The sequence below is a fragment of the Anser cygnoides genome, chromosome 2 (genome assembly GCF_040182565.1).
Source record: "Anser cygnoides isolate HZ-2024a breed goose chromosome 2, Taihu_goose_T2T_genome, whole genome shotgun sequence".
NCBI classification, from domain to species: Eukaryota; Metazoa; Chordata; class Aves; order Anseriformes; family Anatidae; genus Anser; species Anser cygnoides.
The window spans coordinates 51,003,781-51,025,862 of NC_089874.1; the positions used below are offsets into that span (position 1 = coordinate 51,003,781).

The 22,082-nt window shown below is 38.8% G+C and overlaps 1 long non-coding RNA gene across 1 annotated transcript in view; it reads left to right on the plus strand.

Annotated features, from left to right (window-relative positions):
- The window catches only part of LOC136790064 (uncharacterized), a 46,107-nt gene extending 24,388 nt beyond the window's left edge, over positions 1–21,719 (plus strand). The window contains exon 3 of the long non-coding RNA XR_010829273.1: positions 21,283–21,719. This is a non-coding gene — a long non-coding RNA (uncharacterized lncRNA). The remainder of the gene's footprint in view (positions 1–21,282) is intronic.
- The last annotated feature ends 363 nt before the right edge of the window (positions 21,720–22,082 follow it).

A 22,082-nucleotide genomic window follows, 5' to 3' on the forward strand; every position in this document is an offset into this window, starting at 1 on the left:
TGTAGGAATATTTTCATGACACCAAATAGAGGTGCTATTAACTGCTGGGCACAATCTATTTCCAGGGACTGACAGCCTCTCTGCTGGGCCACGTGATTCTAGTGGCTTTCTTGGCACTAGTCTGGAAAAGAGGAGTCTCAGGGGCGACCTTATCGCACTCTACAGGTACCTTAAAGGAGGCTGTAGCGAGGTGGGGGTTGGTCTATTCTCCCATGTGCCTGGTGACAGGATGAGGGGGAAGGGGCTAAAGTTATGCCAGGGGAGGTTTAGGTTGGATATTAGGAAGAACTTCTTTACCGAATGGGTTGTTAGGTTTTGGAATGGGCTGCCCAGGGAAGTGGTTGAGTCACCATCCCTGGAGGTCTTTAAGAGACGTTTAGATGTAGCCCTTAGTGATATGGTTTAGTGGAGGACTTGTTAGTGTTAGGTCATAGGTTGGACTAGATGATCTTTGAGGTCTCTTCCAACCTAGATGATTCTGTGATTTTTTTTTAATTTATTCTGTGAAAATTCCCCTCAATCTCCTTCAGATAATGTGAGCTGCAAAGGTATCAGTGAACTAAGACAAATTCCCTGTGCTCCAGGATACAGTTCCCACAGTCCTCCTGATAAAGGTGTCATTCTCAAGGAAGTGGTTAAAACTCCTATGGATTCAACCAACTATGCTATGATTTGGGATGACTGGACAAATGGGATCAGAGTCAGAAGTCACTTGTGTGGCATTGTGCTAAGGGGTCAAGTTCCTTCTCCATAGTTCAAAAAGTCTGTGATATGAACTTTTCCACTCAAAATCAGGAATCCCAGACCATTGACCTTGTGATTTAGTGAGAGTGCAGCCCTGAGCCAGGGTCTTCCAGTTGCCTTAATTGAGGTGACACGGAGGAATCCTCTAAGGGTGGTAGAGGGGAAGGATCTAGTCCTCTCTGTCTGGAAGAGACAGGCAAGACACATTCGTCTTGAGATCCTAATAGATGGAGAAGTTCACAACCACCCTCCCTTTTCTCCCTAATCTGCAGGGCCATGTCCTTCAAAGCCTCATTGGGCCATGCAGCAGAACAAGAACTTGCAGATAGCAAGTTTCCTCTGACTCCAAATCAGACAGTCCCTCTGGATACAGTACTCCTTTAAGAGTTTTACTAAATCTGCACGTGAGCTCAATCTGCCCATAGAAGAATTTCCATTTGTGCAGATGGTATCATTTGGCAGATCATTCTGATGCTGGCAGCATCGTAGGGGTCATATTTGTGCACAGATGGACTGTTCTTCGTCTGTTTCTTTATTGTAGTATACCCAAATAGGTTTTCCCACAGTAGTACATATTCACATTACATCTCCATTCATTCCTTGTCAGACAACTTATTTAGTGAGAGCACCAAAAAAATTCTCCCTCTTTCTCTTTGTTCACATACCAAATCCTCTTTTATCTGTATCTTTGTTTTGGGGATACAGAGCAAGGACTAAGCAGAGCTATTGAGGATCTCAGTATTTCTGAATCATAAAAAACTGGTGGCATAGAAGTTATCACTGAGATAATATTCAGAGCACTTCTCTGACCCCTCCCCTGTTCAGGGGTGTTCTCATGTACAGTCTATCATAGAAAGATTATTATTTATTTTTAATGGGAAATATTTTTTTCAAATTGCACGTTTGTCACAGCTCTCTTATAAACCAAGAGCACCTACAACCACTATGTGAATGGACATTGGGAAGAATTGCAGAGGCTAGGGAATCAATAATTCAAAACTGGAGATTTTCGACCCAGAGCAGCTACAGTAGTAATGACCAAGAGCTGTTATCATTTGACAGCTGCACAGAGAATTATGTTAAATGTACTCATTATTTAGTGGTAAGATATTCACATTGTTTGAAGCTTCTGTTGTCACACTCGTAATCTTAGTGTGGAGGCGATGAACTGTAGAGATATCATCAGAAATTGCCCTGCCACTACTGGTTTACAACATAGCAAAAGGACATTTTGGAAAACTTGAACTGCTTCTTTTTTGCATTACACAAACCCTTGCTTTGTTGATAGAAAACTTTATACTTTCATGCCTTATTTATTTTTTTTTTTAAATGACAGATCTGTCTTGTGATGAAACTGAGATTTTCTCGTTTTTTCAAGTTGATAGTAACTTTGTCATTTTCCTCCTCCTTTGCTAACCTAACCAATGTAGTCCGAACTTCTCTACTCAGGTGTCAGGTACTAAGTATATCTTGCACATGTAGTGCAAATATAGGTATTGCTGTATACAGCTGTGAAAGAAGTTTACAGTATGTGTAAATGATGCCAAAACAGCTAGGGAGGTTGGAGAGTCAATTTCTTGACGTTTCTCCCCCTCAAAACAGTACTTCTTGAAAGGAAACTGGTTATTTGCAATGTGAACACTACTGAAGAGGCACAAAACTGTATCTAAATGAAAAACACTCCTGCCTATTCAAAGATTTCTTTTTAACCTTTTGACTGCTTAGAGAATAAAGGATTTGAACTGGGGAACAGATGAAATATTTTGAATCAAATTAGGAAGAAAGTGTGACTGAAATTCCAGCACCAACTGTTAAGTAACTTGTTGGCTGTGCTGGGTAAGAGGGAGAGTAAAATTGCTGACTCCAGCTAAATAAAGGTTACTTGGGAAATATAAAAAAAATAATTCCGAACTTTAATTTCATATCCATCTGGTAAGTCTTCGTAATCAGTCCCTAATTATCTACTTGCTAATGCATTTCTGGTTACTCTGACACCTTACAAATTTTTCTATGCATAGATTTCTTGCCCAAGGCTATGGAAAATTATACATGCTGCTATATATGCTTGGATACAGCTGGTTTCTGTATTGGAGCGATATTTTTTTTTCCATCACAGTTACTAAACGTATCTACACAAATAGCTACACTGAACTTGACTTTTTCAGTAGGAGTCCGGAGCTTAAAAAATAGTTTCAGTATGAATGTTTCTAACAGAATAACTGCTACAGGGAGAAAAATATTGTGGAGAAGGGGGTACAGGATGCAATTTTATAATGTAATTCCGTAGTGTGTTATCATACAATGACATACTGATGGAGAGATATAGACCAAAAGATAAAATATTTCTTGTGTTGGAGGTTTTGGCTTGTTTTGAGGGCATTTTAGTCTTTTCTTGTTGAACAGGGGACAAATCTTTCCTCCTGATCTTGAAAACCATACTATAGGCTGTTTCACTTGCTGGAAGATTTGTCCTTTCCTTAGCTCTGACTGATGCAAAGGGGCATTCACTTTGGTCAGTTTACTTGCTCTTTATAGGTTAACAGTTGGACTTGATGATTTTGGAGGTCTTTTTGAACTGAAGTGATTCTATGTATATTTAGGTTTCTCCAAATTAGTCTCTAACAGATGAACTGAAATATTGAAATTACTGAAATATTGAAAGGTTTCATCAGTTCGTGAAGCTACACAGGAGAGGAGTTCTCTAAAGACATTCACTACACAGTTGTACAGATTCAAGTCAACAAGCCAGCTGACACCAAGGCTTCTCACAATTTCCCATTATAAAAATATGTTATAGAATTAACATAATACTTCAATGTATGTAGCCTACTGGCATACTAAAATAATAGCATACTAATATATTCTACTGCCAATCAGAAAGTAACAAGAACTCAAGTTATGGATATCCTTTTCTCTCAAGATAAGCAGTATCCATGCTGAAGCTGATGGATGAAGCTCATCATGGATGAGAACAAACACAGGTTCGTGATGATCTCCATCACAAGAATTATGACGATCAGTTAAAATAAATTCTAAAAAACAATTGTTTGTATGCCTTGGTTTACAATGCTCAATATTGACCAAAGACAATGTGAAAATTTTTATTCCACTTTGGAAACAGGAAATTTTTATGATAATCTAATTTTAACCGAAAGCATAATCCACCCTAGCCAATTGTAGAGATACAGCAGAATACAGAGGAGAACATAAATAAATGGATCAATTCCTGCACATTTATGAAGAAGCACTTCATATTGTGAGACATGCAGAAGGACTGAGGCAATGTAAAGGCTGTGTCCTTACCAGCTAATTGTTCTCCAGCTTTGTTATGTATCCTGATTAGAGAGATACACACCTACTTTGTATTATTTTAATGACAATGGGAATAGTTCTATAGATATGCATATTTTATCTGGTACTCAGCCAAGGCTCTGACTTCATTTTACCAAAGTCCATAGAAAAGATATTTGGGGTAAATGAGAAAAATTAAATCAAATGGCAAGTAAAGGTAGAAGCCTGTATCAGAGGTGAAGGAAAAAAAAGGGAGGGGGGGGAAGCTCCCATTTGATGAGTTGACCTCTCAAAAATATTTGAATACAACAAGATTAAATGATATAAATGTGAGTCTAGGTTGGATAATAAAGTATTGCAGACCTAATTCTAAATCTGAGGATGACAGGGGCTGTGTGCAAGGAGCCTGTGGAGACATGGTAAAAAGGTTGTCTGTCTTTGGACGTATATACCAGCCCATTGTAAAAAAGTGAGGTAGCCTGAGTAACGGAAAAGAAATGTTGCTGACAATCACTGTCAAGGAATCACTTTGTGCCCAGGGAGGTACCCAGGAATTTGACATTTCCCATAGGATCACCACCTGCTTTGTCCAGAATTGTCAGCCTGGGCAGTGTGCTCAGGAGGCCTCAAGAACAATAATCTGTGTAGTCTAAAAACACCCTGAAAACAGCTTCACAAGTGGACATTCATGATATTAATTCAGAGAACTAGATACACCATCGTGGGTGTATCTTGTCCATTGTCCAGTATCTTGTCCATACTGATAATATTGCATTTAAGGGGAGAGGTATGGGCTCTGAAGCACGATGAAAGAGAAACCTCCCTTTTTACCATTGCAGTGTGAGAGAAAAGCCAGCCAAAGCAAGCAGAAGAGTTCTTTTTGATTGATGCAGTCTTTGTGGGAACAGTTTTCATCATGACGGGGACTGACGTTGCGTATAGCACGTGCTTTGGAGGTCCCCAAGGACTTGTGAAGCAGGCATGGGCAGGCACCTTGCTCCAGGAAATACAGAGGTGTCCACACTCATGCAAAAGTAGTCAGTCTTGTGCTTAATTTTTGCATATATGTGCTACTTAGCAAATGGTCCCCAAAAGAATTACAAATGTAATACAAGCTGACTTTATACATACTAAGGTAAAGTCAAGTCAAAGTAAGTGAGAAGTAGACCAGTGCTTTTTTTATGCTACGGATGTCTGAGGTTTTCTAATAAACACTCAAGACAAGAATTGTAATCAGTAGTGGATATTTGTTTCCTGAAGAGGTGGGGGAGAAGAGAAAAAAAAATTCAAAGATAAGGGCAAGTAGCATTATAATGGTGAGATTTGTCAGAATTTCCATTATTATAGTCTGTTTACAGGTTGTAAATATTCCCTTGGGGCTGAGACTGAACATTCAAGGTCATACACAGGAAATGGTATTTATCTTTGCTAAATTAAAACATTGATTCAACAGCTTTTTTCTTTTTTTTTAAATGTAATCACAAGAAAAACCTCTGGAGAACAAGAAGTTCAGATATTTTTGACTTTTTTTTTTTTCTCATCCACATTTTCTTTCTGCTTAATAAACATGGCATATACTGAATATTTCAAAGCCTTGACCTGTTACTCTGCCATTAGTAGTAAAGATATATTGAAAAGCCTTTCACCTATGAATGTACCTTTTCTTGATGCTATTTGCTGTTATTCTGCTTGTCAAGCTCTCTAGTATTTGGTGATCACTTGATCATTTAAGGCGTAGAGGACAGGGTCAGACTAAAAGTGTCAGGGAGACCCTCACAATGAGTCATGTGGTTCAGAACGGAGTCCCTTTTGTTGTCCAGGCTCCAAAGAGTGTAGATAGGACTGGATGCTATCTCAATCCCAAACTTCACGGTTTATGCCTAAAGGACTATAATGCATAATCAGTCCTTTATATCACTTAGCTCAGATTACAAGATTTCATCCTGCTTAGCAAATTACTTGCAAATTTTCAACAATCTAGATGTTAGTCACTTACTGCATATCTGTTGCAGGTAAGAAATCTCTTGACCTTAATGAGTAGCTATCAGAGATGTTCCTGCTCAAGGGGAAGATTCTGGCACGCAGTCTACTGCAGTGCAGGAGAGCTAATGGGCTCTGGGCTGATACCTATTTATGGAGTAAAATAATTGACTACTAGTCATATTTGCATACCATCCATATTTGGTTGTTGCACGCTCTGTTAGCCCTTGGATCTATTTCTGCTAAATCCACCTTGAACCTGGTTCAGCTACCATGCCCAGACACATTCATCATGGTCGCCACTGATGGTTATCACCCAAGGAAGGTTACTGGTGAATGGTCAGGTCAGGGGATGCCAGAGGGAATGCACTGCCCCACTATGCAAATAGAGTAATTATTTGGTTCACATTAGCATTTCTTTCCCTACACAACAATAAATATATCCTTAAAATTCTGTCTATGTTTTTGAAGGTAAAGTAGCAATTAAAATACACTTAAAGGCTCCTTATTTGCATGCAAATTGTCAGGATGAAGGGGACTGTGAGGATATGCAAAATAATAAGCAATTTTCAATTACATACATGTGTTTGTTGTTAGTATAAATGTCTTCCAACATTTTTTGACTTCAGATAGCATGTCGTTCTTCTTGTGACTGGAATATAATTTCTGATTTAGATTGCTAAGGAGTAGAGAATTTTACAGTCTCAAGTATTTGTTCCCTCTAATTCCAAGTTAAGCGTGAAAGAATTCATCTGTACAGGGCCAGGCAAATTGTCTGTGAATAATTTTCTGTTAAATAGCATTCTGGCAAAGAGTTCCTCATTTCCTGGAGTATTTTAACTGGTGTTTACTGGAGCTGATTGAATATTGTTCATTTACTGTATTGACATACATTGCTGATATGACTGTATATATAATTCAATTAGCTATCTCTGTAACATTAGACTAGATCTAGTTCTTGCTCAGAATAACAGACCTGGTGTGAATTCATTTATCGAGGAGCTGTCCGTGGTTTGACAAAACACTTTTTCCTTCGCTTATTCTGATCAGAATAGACATTAAGTTTTTATTCAAAACAGGTTGATATGGGATTTGTCTCTCTTTCCACCACACATTAAGTAAAAGGATCCTCTTTTTTTTTTTTTTTATTGTTCTTTTAAATATTGTTCTGGGTAAATTCTAGAGCTTTCTTCTTTGAACTAGGTACAGGAACATTAGTGCTTGACTCAACTCTTCCTCTTCATTGGAAAAAATTTCATTAGTTTCACTGAAGTTATGTCCTTTCTTACCAATTGACTGAATGGCACCTATATTGCTTCTGGAATGTCTGATTAAATTGTATATATGCATTTTTTCTACAAACTGTATTAAAAAAAAAATTATGGTGATTTATGGTGTAATTTAAACATAGCCTGCCTTCTTTCTTAAGTACCTGCTTTCTCAATGCTCATTATACTAGTGTTTTGCTTACATTATTCCAGAAAAGTCTGCATATACATGTTAATGAAGGAAAATATTGCCTACCCTGACCACTGTCCAAAGGGTGCAAAAACATATATTGCAGACCAAATGGATAAGGTGGCTGTGCCACTCAGCATTTCAGCAATATGCAATTTTGCACAAGAAGACATTTTCTTGAATAAATTGTCACCAGTAACTTATTGTGGAATCGGAAGTTTGGAAACAGAAGACAGAATATCCTGCCAGAAACTGATAAATTAGGCCATGAATCAGAGGGCCATCAGGATCCCAGACACAGATGATTAAGAACAATGCATCAAGTCGATTTCAAAGGCAAAGACTAGACTTAAAGCAGGAGGCTGTGATATGATACTTGCTTTACACTGATGTCATAAGTACGTGTGGTCGAAATGCTATCTCACACAAATTTGTTTGAAGAGTGGTCATTTTTCACTGTACGCACCAAAATGGCATTAGGACAAGAATGAGACAAATGACTGAGAGTAAAAGGGAATTTGAAGAGTCTGGGAAATTATTTTAAAATATTTTATATGTTGTATTCTGCTCTCACATTTGACTGTGGCTTAAGGAAGGTCTCTAAAATCCACTAAATTACAGATGTTGCATATGCTGGTAGTGGATTTGAATGAGGATTTTAGAATAGGATAGGGGAGGAGAGGATAAGACAGGATAGGTTGAATAGAGTAGCGTAGCGTAGCGTAGCATGGCATAGCATAGCATAGCATAGCATAGCATAGCATAGCATAGCATAGCATAGCATAGCATAGCATAGCATAGCATAGCATAGCATAGCATAGAATAGAATAGAATAGAATAGAATAGAATAGAATAGAATAGAATAGAATAGAATAGAATAGAATAGAATAGAATAGAATAGAATAGAATAGAATAGAATAGAATAGAATAGAATAGAATAGTTTGGTTGGAAGGGACCTTCAGAGATCATCTATTCTGACTGCTAGGCTAAACTTCACTTCATGACTAACCAAAAGTTAAAACATATTATTGAAGAAATTGTCCAAATGCCTCTTGAACTCTGACAGGCATGGGACATCAACCACCTTACTAGGAAGCCCATTCCAGTGTTTGACCACCCTCATGATAACAAATATTTCCCTATTGTCCAGTCTGAATCTCCACTGCTGCAGCTTTGTGCCTTTCCTGTCATTGGTTACCAGGGAAAAGAATCTGGCACCTTTCTCCCCATTTTCCCTCTTCAGGAAAGTGTAGAGAGCAATGAGGTCGTCTCTCAGCCTCTTTTTCTCCAGACCAGACAATCCAAGTTTTCTCAGCCTCTCTTCATAGAACATGCCTTCTAGACCTTTTACCAGCTTTGTTACCCTCCTCTAGATGCTTTCAAGGACCTTAATGTCCTTTTTATTTTGTAAAGCTCAGAACTGCACAAAATATTCAAGATGAGGCCACACCAACACTAAATACAGTGGGAGAATCACCTCTTTCAACTGGCTGGTTTTTCTGTGTTTAATGCATCCCAATATGTGGTTTTCTCTCTCATCTGCCAGGGCACACTGCTGGCTCATGTCAAGTCTGTTGTCAACAGGCACCTCTGGGTGCAGGTGCAGATCCTTTTCTGTTGAGCTGCACTCCAGCCACTCATCTCTCAGTCTGTACCTGTGCCCAGCATTATTCCATCCCATGTGCAGAACCTGGCATTTACTTTTGTTGAACTTCATGCCATTGATGATTGCCCAGTGATCAAATGGACCTAGATCCCTCTGGAAGGCTCTTTTCCCTCCGGGGAGTCAACAGCACCTCCCAGTTTAGTGTCATGAGTCTCCCATGAGGATGAGGGCAACCAATCCCAAGATTTCCCCAATTACCTAGAGAATACCTCATCTCTGCCATTGTACTGGGTGGATGGTTGACAGTGAACACCCATGGCAACATCTGATTCACTATTCGTCTCCTTAATCCAGAGAGCCCAGAGGCTCTCTTCTGCATCATCCCTAATGGCAATGGCTGTACAGTCTAATCTCTCCCTTATGTACAGTGCTACACATCTGCTTACTGGTAATTATGCTTGAAAACTTACTGGAAACATCCCTGATCTGAGAACCAGGGAGGCAGTAAACTCTGTGAAGAGGGTCTGGTCTGCAGATGGGAGCCTCCATTCCCTTCAGGAGGGAGCCACCTATAACTCTAACTTGCCACTGTTTCTTCACAGTGCTGGTCTTGATGCTGCACTTGCTACAAGACCTAGGTTGATCTGACCTTGGAGGGACAACTTGCACAGATGCCTCTGCTTCCCTCTTTTCACATCCTTTGTCTGCCACACCCAGAGCCTTTTACCTATTCAGCAATGGAAAATTAGTATCTCTTGAAGACAGTTCAAAGGTGCCATCTTCCCACTGGATCATTGTTAAGCGTTGCCTACAAGATTTCTTTACGCTGCAGAGCTGTGGCTTCTCCTGCCTTCAGCAGCTCGTTGATTTCTAACATGATGTTATTTCTTCTGCTGTGGCTGTAAGTGAAAAAAAATTTAAATGCCCTTAAAGTTTCATTTGCTGTTGTTACAATGACATACTTTTTATTGCTGTAAATGCTTTTTACTTAGTATATGTTCACATTCACTTGAAAGTGACTGCTGACCTACTTGCATGATCATTAAAACATCTATCTTTTATATGGCTTATACAAAACAACCTGGTTTAAAATTAACTGTGATTTGAGTTGTAAGCCCCTCAGAATAGTTATATCTCTGGCATATTTGCCAGTAAGGTGACTTCGGCTGGAGGTGGAGAGGATGAGGTATTCAAACTGCCAGATACAAGCATCCAATTTATATGTCTTAGTTAGGAATTTAATCATCTTTGTGCTCATGGTAGAATCACTAGTGAGTGGGAAAGGGTCCTTAAATGGTACTTTTGTTCCTTAAAGTTAAGAATCTGCTGAGTTAATATCTAGAGGAAACTATTTTGCTGCAGTGGTTGCCTATGGAGACTAGCCAACTAACACAGGCATGGAAGGTGATTCTTGAATTCAGGAAATGCTATCCTCCCTTTGTGACAGCTGTAAAAATCTATCATAGTGCAAAGGCAAAAGGCAAGGGCCCATTAAAGCAGGTACCAGACTTTGGTAACTAAGCTATAACATCATAAATACGAAATACATGGTCTAAAGACTACTCAAGTGTTACTAGAATTTTAAATGGAAAGCCAAAGCAAGGTTAGTATAACTTCTTGTTCTTTTATAATGAAGTAGTTATAGGGACTTCACCTTGAAATTTCTGCTATTACTTCTGTTAAGCTGTAATACATACCTAAAAATTGTCACGATGGAAGAGTGAAGATATATGCAAATGAGATATTAAAGAACAGGGAAAATTTGCTTCAAAATAATATGGCATAATCAGTGTAATGCAATAATATTAATTTAAATTATGCCAGACTTTCAGGTTTTTGTTTCAAGTCAAAACAAATTTCGAACAAAATTGAATGAAATCGTTCTGAGAAAAAGGCCATACTATTATTTCATCACCCTACTTTGTTGATACACCATAAAGTACTACCTGATCTTCCATATCACTGAAAACATTCAGTTAGTATCTTGATATTTTAGTAATATCTAATATTTCAAATTATTGACTATGTTAATGAAAATCAGCCCCTTTTGATTAAAAATAGTTCATGCTAAGTCATATTACATATTTTCAAGGAAATTATTTACAAAAGTAATTAATATATCTAAAAATCTTTTAGCGAGCTGTGAATGTAGATCTTTTTCCATTCCTTCAGCTTTTCTCCCCTTTTAAGAATGAAACAGCCATGTTTATTTTATTTTATTAATTTAATTTAATTTAATTTAATTATTTTATTTATTTTATTTTATTTTATTTTATTTTATTTTATTTATTTTATTTTATTTTAATTATTTTATTTTATTTTATTTTATTTCTTTATTTATTTTTCTACAACAGTTCCTTCTTTGTCTGTTTGCACGGACACAATGCACAGACCTCTCAGCTTAGATCCACAATAGAAGGAAATGCAACAATTTAGTAGCAAACTTCCAAAGAGACACTACAGGAATTCAAGGTGAAATTAAATGCTCCAGGAAAATCTACTTCAAAGCTCTCATTGAATTTCTCTAGGGCCAAGATTTCCCCTTTTGCTTGGATATTTCCTTGGTCTGTTCAACTTTGAAATGAAGCTGAGTTTGTAAAGCTCTTATCCTCTTATCATTTCTAGTAGAGGGTAATTGTTCTATTTTAAAAAGATTCATGGGTTCAGTTAATAACATGCTAAAGTCTAGTGTCTTGTCCAGGGGTAGTCACAAATAGTTATTCGTGTGAATGCAACTTCACATGATTTGTAGCTATATCAAACCTTGTTGCATAAATGTGACCAGTCACAAATTTTGGTCTCTCTTGGAACCTGTGGAAAATTTACTGTCCACAGTATTTTTTGTCAAGGAGTTCGGATGGTCTGGTACGTGTTGTGTGAACAACCACATTATATCATTTGTTTCAAACTTGGCTCTCCCTAGCTTTGTATGAAGTCCTCTTGTTTCTATTGGAAGAGTGGATGAACAGTTAGTCCCTGTAAACACTCTGCCTGCCAGTCATGATTTCATAGATCTCTGTAAACTTAAGTTGTCTTCCACAGTATGAAGAGTCCTGAATTGGTTATTCTTCATGTAGACACCATGAATTATTTTTGATTATATTCATGGTCCTTCGTTGAATGTTTACCAGTTCTTTTACCGCACTTTTGAGAAGAGCAGGGCAGAAAGGATCTTCTCTATTTCTTCTTTATCTTAATAATGCTAAATATATTTTTATTTTATTTATTTATTTATTTATTTTTTACCAATGTTAAGCATGGGGTGATGTTTCTGTAGAACCGCCTATTATAATTCCAAAACCTCACTTCTGAGCAGTAACAATCAGCTTGGAACCCATTGTGAAATATATAAATTTTGTACATTTTTCCATGCACAGCTCTTTCTCTCAATATTATTTTTTTCATACCATTTTATCTCCACCTTCTCCACCTTCACAACAGATCATCATATCTACTACCTAGGAGAACTTAGTACCATCAGCTTACTGCATCATGTCCTTGCTGACCCCATTTCCTTATGGGTCTCTTATGAGTAAAATGAACAGCACTGGTTCCTCTGGGTTCTCTGTGAATCTCAAGATTGACCTCCCATTACAATGACAAATGATGTCAGAAAGTAATAGCTTCTTGTTTTACATTTTTAACCACTCACTTCTTCATGCAAGAAGCTCCCATCTTATGACATAGCTACATAAGTAAATACAGAAAGAAGGTTTGTGCATAAGGTAATCACTTCAGGAGAGCTGCAGAACATCTGTGCCCTGCTCAGGGTTAACTGACAAGATAGAGGTTTCTACTCCTGAAATCATAGGAGCCCTTGTTCCAAAGGTCAATAATATCTTAATAATTGATATACTAGTTACTGTTTTTGTCAGTATGCTGAAAAATTTAAATGATAACACTCAGAATAATATATTATTTGTCTCTTGACAGTATTTAGAAATTATAATAACACTGAGTGAAAGATGTTGGACTGGATCTTGGAGGATAAGAAATATTCATTTTTCTTCATATTTTAACAATTTGCAGGTTCATAACATCAACTTTACACCTGCTTTTGAATGCATTGTTTTTTGATGATTAAGCAGAGGAGAAATGCACAGAAATTACCATCCTCCCCACCTAATGGAATAGTCTCCCAAATCAAGTAGTGTTGTGCATACTGTTAAGTAACTGGAGTGTTAGATTACTCTTTGATTTTCTTTAGCAATTAAAAACTGGGTTGCAATCATACATACACAAAGAGCATCTTCTGTATACTTGTCCCTTCCACCAAATTCACGCAGTTTTAGCGAGAAATTGTTGGTGGTGAAAATCACTTCTGTGCCAAAGAACTCAATGTTGACCCTATGAGTTCAAAGATCCTCCAGATCTTTTGATGTATTTAATAAGAAATGTATGTATGACTGAGTAACAGCACGACAAAAAAATTACAATCAAATTCTCTCCAGCAACAACATTTTTATTTTGTGTTGTTTGTTTTGTGTTTGTTTTGTTTTTCCCGTTATGCATACACAGGCAACGGAACCTAGTGAGTAAGTCTGCAAAACCGCTAATGCTGAATATTTGAGACAGGGGTCTCCTGCTATATATGTTAACATTCAGAATACCCTATGACCAGAATGGTGATTCTCCTATAAATAAATAAAAATAAAAATAAAAATAAAAATAAAAATAAAAATAAAAATAAAAATAAAAATAAAAATAAAAATAAAAATAAAAATAAAAATAAAAATAAAAATAAAAATAAAAATAAAAATAAAAATAAAAATAAAAATAAAAATAAATAAAAATAAAAATAAACCAAACAGCTTTTGATCAGGTATTATTAGGCAATGTCAAAGCACACATTTATACTGAAACAAAAAAGTGTGTTTGCAACAGCCCAGCTGGGCTACCTTGTCTTCATGGTTGTGTTGGGATTGTCTCACTCACACCTCCCTATGGAAGAGAAGGTCCCTATGGATCAGAGAGACAGTTTCTTCTCCTTCCAACATCTCAATGAAAAAACAGTCAGCCACTTCTGCAGATGATTCTCAGATAAACAGGCTGTCTTCAGCAATTCATAATGAAACATTTCTGGCAAAAATAGGGGTTCTATTTTAAAGATATTAACATATTTTTCCATCCTGCTGGCAGATATCAATTATTTTGAGAAAGTACTGAGCATATTCTGCAGGTATCTTAATGCAGGGGACTCATTATTTCATATGATTATATGTGTGTAGAAGCAACTCTCTCAGAGCAAGGGTTTGGATCAAGTAAACTTGAAGAAGGAAATTTTATAAGCAGTAAAATCTGAAGAGATTTGAGATGATCTTTATTGCTTTTCTGCCTATTCTTTTTCCTCCCCCTCCCCATTACTAATAAATTCAAATCTCAGAAGAGGGAGTTTAAGTTTTACTACAATAAGAGCTATGTTTCTGAGTAGGTCAGAGAGGATACCTGTTTATATTATTTATTAAAAAAAAAAAAAAAAGCCTCAGGAGATGAGTAACTCATTTGTCAGCTGATGTATGCTGTTACAGTTCCAGAAAGGAGCTGTAATGTCAGCTGTGTACTTGGCCCACTGACTTACAGAGGGTTTGAAAGTCTTACATGGGAAAAAAAAAAACAAGCAGTCAATAGAGGAAAGAATAGTACTGTAACACAATTAATTATTTAAGCATTAAAAAAAAAAAGCAGGAAAGAGTTGGCAAACAAAAGTAATTGTGTACTGTTGTAAGGACAATCTCCACCGTTGCCCTTTAATCCTCATGAGCTTTTTCAGAATAGGCCTGTAACAGCATGGGTATAATATGATCTGTTATGCAGGTATCTGAATGTAAGTCCTCACTTGCCAACCTGATGCTGACCATGAAACTATGGAATAGTAAAAACACAAGCCTGGCAGAAAATATTTTGGGTTTTGGCGTGTGGAATTGTGTAAGTGGCCCCTGGTGTCCCATGTGAGGAAAGTTCAGCTCTTCCCAGTTGATCCAAATTAAGAGGGTAGGGAAGCATCTGGAAGCAATGAAGGAAGTGGAACCAGCAGAAATCAGTGGGTGGTCCTGTGGAAGGCCTTAGGGAGTGCTGGAGTGCTAGAAGTGTTTTGCCTCCTGGTTGAGACTAAGGAGCAGAGCTGAGGGACTCACCGGCTGACTTTCCTGAACAAGGATGAGAATTTGGTTGAAAGAAAAGGCTGAAGGCCAGGCCTCGTCTCTCTGAGTGAGATCTAGTGAACAAATGGAAGTGTAGGCAGTAAATATGTAGGAGTGGTGGTGGAGCATGTGGCAGGGAAAAGTTGCTGCTGGTAGAAGGGGCTCTGTGTGCTCTTCCTTAACGGGCTGTGTGCTATATGGCCCTGGGTAAGAACCCTGCAGCTGAAAGGGTGTCAGAGCATTTGAACTAGTTCCAGTATGTCCCATACTACTGCAGGAGAACAGGTTGATCCTGAGAGGTATTTTTTTTGTGGTGGTCTTTAGGCTTTTAATGTAACAATAGCTCCCGGGTGGCAGAGTTGTATTTTTTTGTTGTTGTTTTTGTTGTTTGTTTTCTAGTTTGTATTATGTGAGGGCAGGTGTGAAGTGGATGCTTTGTTGGTTTTCATGAGATAAATGTCTGTTATGTGGTTGTAAAGGGTTGAGTGTTTTGACTGAGTGGTCTTTTCCAGTCCTATATCCCATTTGGGATTCTGAAGGGTTATACATAAATTATGTATATGTATGCAGTACATCTTTTGTGATACTGAAAAAAAAAAAAAGATAAAAATCCCAATAAACTATTAATAGACATAGGAATCCTTCCTTGGAAAGGATAGGTGGATCTAAAAATGATACTTAGCTAGCATATGGGGAAGTTATACATGATAGTTTTAAGGAAACCTTAGCAAATCTTAGGGCCCAGATGTGGGTCTTCTCCTGAAAGAAACAGATCTGGTTACCTGGGGGCAATGAGAAGTCTGATATACTGAATGCCTTTGCCTCAGCCTTTACCAGCAAGGCTGGCCTTCAGGATCCCAAGGTCCCAAAGGCAAGGGTGAATGTCCAGGGTAAGGAAGCTGCTACAGCTGTCCACTTTTTGTGGAAGAAGGTCAGGCCAGGGAATACGTGAGCAAACTAGATATTCACAAGTCCGTGGGCCCTGATGGATGCACAGATGAGATTGCAAGGCCACTCTCTAGAACCTTTGTTCAAACATGGCAGCTGGGAGAGGTGTCCAAAGACTGGAAGAAACTAAATGTTGCCCCTATTTTCGAAAAGGGCAAGAAGGAGGATCTGAGGAACTACAGGCCAGTCAGACTCACCTCCCCTGGGAAGGTGATGGAACATTTAATCTTGAAAACCATTTCAAGGAACACGAAGGAGAATAAAATCATCAGTAGCAGTCAGCATGGGTTCACCAAGGGGAAGTCATGCCTGACCAACCTGATAAGCTTCTATGATGAAATGACCAGCCTAGTGGATGAGGGGGGAGCAATAGATATTGTCTTTCTAGACTTCAGTAAGGCCTTTGACACTGTTTCCCAGAAGATCCTCATAGAGAAGTTGTTGAAGTATGGTCTGAGTGAGCAGGCTGTGCAGTAGATCAAGAACTGGCTGAATGGCTGGGCCCAGGTGGAAGTGGTGAGTGGTACAAAGTCTAGCTGGAAGCCAGTAACAGGTGGATTACACCTGGGGTCAGTACTGGGTTAGGTCCTGTTCAACATCTTCATGAACAACCTGAATGATGGGGTAGATGCACACTCAGTAAATTCATAGATGACATGAATCTGGGGGAGTGGCTGACTCGCCAGAGGGCCATGCAGCTGTCAGAAGGGACCTAGACAGGTTGGAGAGGTGGGCTGACAAAAATCTCATAAAGTTCAAGAAGAAGAAGTGCAGAGGCCTGCACCTGTGGAGGAACAACTTAAGGCAACAGTACATGTTGGAGGCCACCCAGCCGGAAAGCAGTTCTGCAGAACACGACCTAGGAGTCCTGGTGGACACCAAGTTGAACATGAGTCAGCAATAACAGCAAGGGCAACAAAGGCTAATGACATTCTTGGCTGCATTAGGCAACGTATTACCAGCAGGTTGAGGCAGGTGATCCTTCCCCTCTACTCAGCATTGGTGAGGCTGCACCTGAAGTGCTGTGTCCTGTTCTGGGGCCCCCAGTAAAAGAGAGACATGGACATACTGCAAAAAGTCCAAAGTAGGGCCACCAAGATGATGAAGGGACTGGAGCACCTGTCTGCTTATGAGAGGCTGAGAGACTTGTGACTGTTCAGCCTAGAGAACAGGAGGCTCAGGGGTGATCTTATCTATGTCTACAAATACCTGAAGGGAATGTGCAATGAAGACAGAGCCATGCTGTTTCCAGTGGTTCCCAATGCCACAAATGCCAGGACAAGAGGCATAACTGGAGCATAGAAGGCTCTGTCTGAACATCAGGAAGCATTTCTTCACTGTGCCAGTTACAGCACACAGGTGCAGGTTGCCCAGAGAAGTTATGAACTCTCCCTCCTTGGAGATCTTCAAAAGCTATCTGTACATGGTCCTGGGCAACCTGTCTTAGCTGTCCTTGTTTGAGCATGGGGGTTGGACCAGATGACCTTCAATGGTCCCTTTCAATCTTGATGATTCTGTGATTCTGCAGTTTCAGGACACTTGCCAATTTTACAGTGAAAGTAGTTCCTGTGGCTTCCGTTTTGAATGAGGTATATTGTCTCAGCAAGTTTTCCAGTGTTGTCCTCTCATTTACCTTGTAATTTATATTTACTAATGACAAGAAGCAAAACAAACAAACGTGTCCCATATTCCTCTACTGCTAGGTACTCGATTACTTGCCCTAAACATGCACAGTGTAAACATAGATAATAATTAATATGATTTATTTTACATCTCTATCTGCTGAATCTGAAGAACCAAGAGCACTCAGCATCATAGGCAGCTGTCAGAAGCTGCCAAAAGTCTTCTGTAGACTTTACTGCAAAGTGGGAATATCTATTGGCCTCGAAAAGTGAGATCAGCTCTTTTAGCTGGTCTCTACCTTCAACTGTTTAAAAGTAAATAAATCAACAACAACAAAAAAAAAGACATAAAGCAAGTACTATAAGAAATAAGTAGAGGAAACAAAACTCCAAGTATGTTCTAGCTACCTAAAAGAAAATAAGTTACACAGTAAGCATGTTTGTTTTATGTTGCTAATATTTTCCCAATGACCTTTGCCCACCATGGTCCACTATTACCTGCATTTATGTTAACACATGTTCAGAGCCTGTAGATAAACCTACTAATGCCAGCAGTGCTCTGCAAATATCATTGGATACAGATGTGGCATCAGTTTGGAGGGTCAGGGACTAACATTGGCAAGAGAAAGATTCTGTATTGCAGGGAAATGAAGAGGAAAAAGGTGAAAGGTCAAAATTTCCAGCAGATTTCATAATTTCTTTTGAAACCTAGCCTAATGAAATGAGGAAATTATGTTGACCTTTCGTTTGTAGCGGAGGAGAGACAGGCTGAAAGGAAAAAAATCTTATTGAACTTAGTAGAAATTCCCAGAGTACATCAGGCTGTCCTCTGGCAGAAGGGAAGAGCAATGAATGGTTTAATTTGATATTTATTGTCAAAAGCCTAAAGAAGGTTGAATGTAGGTAAATCCTGTCTAGCACTTGAGCACAAATTTTAGCCCTTATTCCTACCAGGCGTGTAAGATGTGAATAACAGCTTATCGGCTGTTCACTCACTGTCAAAGGATGGTTAGCAAGATGTTGGTCACTCAACAGCTTGCTGTGCAGGTTTGCCATCCTCTTCACACAACACAATACTACAAAGAAGCTCTGCAACTCTTCAATCATCAATCTGTTTTATTGTATATATTGCATCAGTGCTTGGGTACTAACAGGTAGAGTTGCTGAGTTACAATAACACTTGAGTGAGCAGCTTGAAAGGTGACAGAGTGTGTTTTTGTTGGTTTTGTTTTCATTGATCTATCATCTCCTTGGACTGCTGTCTCGCAACACTACAAGCCTGAATTGTCTCATACTTCTCAAGCATGTTAGCTGAGGAATTCAAGCTGTCCTTTACTGCAGCATTTTCTTGCTGTGGTTTTGCCTGCACTGTTTAACTATATGATTTGGAAATGCCCGCTTTTAATAGTCACAGAATGCAAATAAATAATACACATGAAAGTATGTGTAACTGTGACAAAGTGTTTAATATTCTTCAGCCTGCTGCTGAGAGACAAGCCAGTCAAAATATATCAAAACCAAATACAGCACTGGCAAGATTAAACAGCAGTGGATTTGCACATACAATAAAACTGCTACGTTGAATTTAATCCATGTGTAATTGGGAATAGATAAGTCTGGAATTAAATGACTGCACAGAATCTGCCTTCCAGAATGGAAGAAGGGAGGGAGGGAGCATCCCAGAGGAGGGAGGTAAAGAGGCTCTGCTGCTGATATAAGGAGTAGTTCTGTGCTATTTCGTTGTGAGAGACATTAAAAAGGTGATCTGATGTTGATGAACTGCATGTACAGTAAATGGCTTGTCTATTCAAGAACTTCAGATATAAGCTGGTTGTTTTCCTCCCTTGGCTACTGGAGGCAGTTACAATTGGGCTGGGTGTGAAGAAGTGTTGCTGATGTTTTTAGGCTATTATCTGGTTGAAATACAGTAAAACTGAACAGTAAGGGTAAAATAGGAGCTACTTTATTCCTCTGCCCTTTTTCACTCGTCTGTTTTTTCCCTTATAAAGCAAAGAAATATGAGTGATCCAAACTCCTCCCTTCCCACTTCAACATTATAGCATCTCAGCCAGTCCCTATCTTTGTTGGCTTTAGCTCTGTTCCCTTCTAACGGCTCGGCAAAGAAATGCAATGTTTGCCTTGCTATCACCTTCCTTTCCAAAGGATGGTATTTGTTAGGTTTGGATTTTGCTTCCATGAAGTGCCAGAACATATAGCATTCCATGTTTTAAACACATGAAAAGATATTTCCAACATATTTTAAGATTTTCTTCATTCCGTGGGATGCTATTTCTCTTGCGTAGTTTCTCCCTCATAAGAGTATTTAATTCTCTTTTAACAACTCCTATTTTTGGCTGCCTCTCTTCATGGCCTCTTGTTAATATCCCCATCACTGTCAGCTTTTGACTCAGTGTCTTGTCTCTTCCAAAGCTACATCTGCTGAACTTCCCTTCTCTTTCCCTGCTCTGTGGCTTGTGCACTTGTCCTCTCCCTGTGTTCCTCTGTAGTCCTATATAGATGGTCCTCATTCTGTCTCCATACTTTCTCTTCTGTGAATAACCACACAGTTACCACCAGCACACAGCAGCTCAAGACAGACATTAAATGAATGTACAGCCAATCTTTCCCACTTTTACTTAATAGACCCAGTAGGCTTGTAAGGATATTCTTAGGCAGTAATGGAAAGATTTAACAAATTCTTTAATATGTTTAACTCAAATCCAGACAGCACACCCTAATTTTCAACCATTATAGAAGCTAGAGGATCAAAGGGCCAACATTTACTCAATTAGCATGATCCACCTTTATTTAAGAATCAGGTTCTGCATGATTTACATGACTCCATAGCACGTGTCTGGAGTTGGGAAGACTGCACCAACTTTCAGCAGCCAACAAAAGACACAGGAAAATTTGTGGTAATTCATTTATTGGAAGAGCAGGGGCCAGGCTTCCTTTCCATCCCCTGGCTGTAACAGGTTCACCTAGCCTGGTGCAGGTAAGCATGCTGCCACCCTAAATGCAGAAGTGTATGTGCACAGTGAAGGAATTCTCAGTAGCTTAATGCACTTCCCTGTGTGATGCTAATCAATATCAAATCTGACGTAAGGACTCTAAAAACACACTTGTAGGCATTATTGAGATGACCACCCAAAACAGCAATTCTGATAGCACCTAGTCAGCTGCTGCTATGTCATGTAGGTACTCCAGATTTTATTTCAATTTGCTTTATGTAGGCTTCCCTGAAGCGTGATGTTGCATCTCTCCAGACCAGAACAAAGTGGTTGTCCTCATGCTGTGACCCCATAAGGAAGTAGATTAAAAGTGGTTTCTCTGCCCATATCTCTGTGTGTGTCTGTCTCCCCATATCTGGTAAGATATGTCACTGCCCATGCAGTGACAGAACCAACCTTCTTCCAAATGTACTTGGGGCCACCACTTGCTTTCAAACTGTGGTCAATAGCAGTACAGACTGACCCTTGGTTTTTTCTTTAGTAGCAGAGCTGATGCGAAGATTTCAGGACAGTAATGCTCGACTGGGTGCTCTCCTGACTCCTCAGCACATTTGCCTCTCAAGCTGGACAAATTTGTTGCAAGGACCATGCAAAGTAATTGAAGTTCCATTAGAAAAAATAAATAAATAAAATGCTGAAACTGTAAGGCAGGGTTTTTTAAAGCTACTCTACTGTCTTGTGGTCAATGTATTTACTAACCTTCTGGGTATGAGAACTACCCAAATCATTTTGCAAACAGGTTGTGCTTTGTAACAGCTAAAATGAACTGTAAACCAAAGCTTCTGTTTCTGGCATTTTATAACTCTTGCTTTATTATTGTTATTATTTCAGATCTGTATAATTTGTACATCTTAGTTTGAGTGATGCTGGCTGTATGTTTTTGCCACAGGACTCAAATGAGAAGCTTAATAAATGAATATGGGGTTTACATGATTCAATTTGTTTCTTGTCTCAGTGTTGTTAACCCTCCCTGCCTTTCAGTCTGAACTTCTTCCTCAGTTTTTTTATAACCATTAGTATTGCATACATCCCTCACTGAGTGTCCCTGACATAGCATGATGGTAATTCAGCTGCTGGCAATTACATGGACACGGTGGGCCAAGGAAAGGTTTGAGCAAAGATCACTTAAAAAAATAAATAAATACAAATAAAAGATAATTGCAAATGCACGAGCCCTGTGAAACAAAATGTCAGCTTTCCGCATGAGACTGTCTCCCCCTAATGCTTGTGCCAGGTAGTGTAATAGCGTGGTTTATACATTTCTCATAGTCACCAGATTGG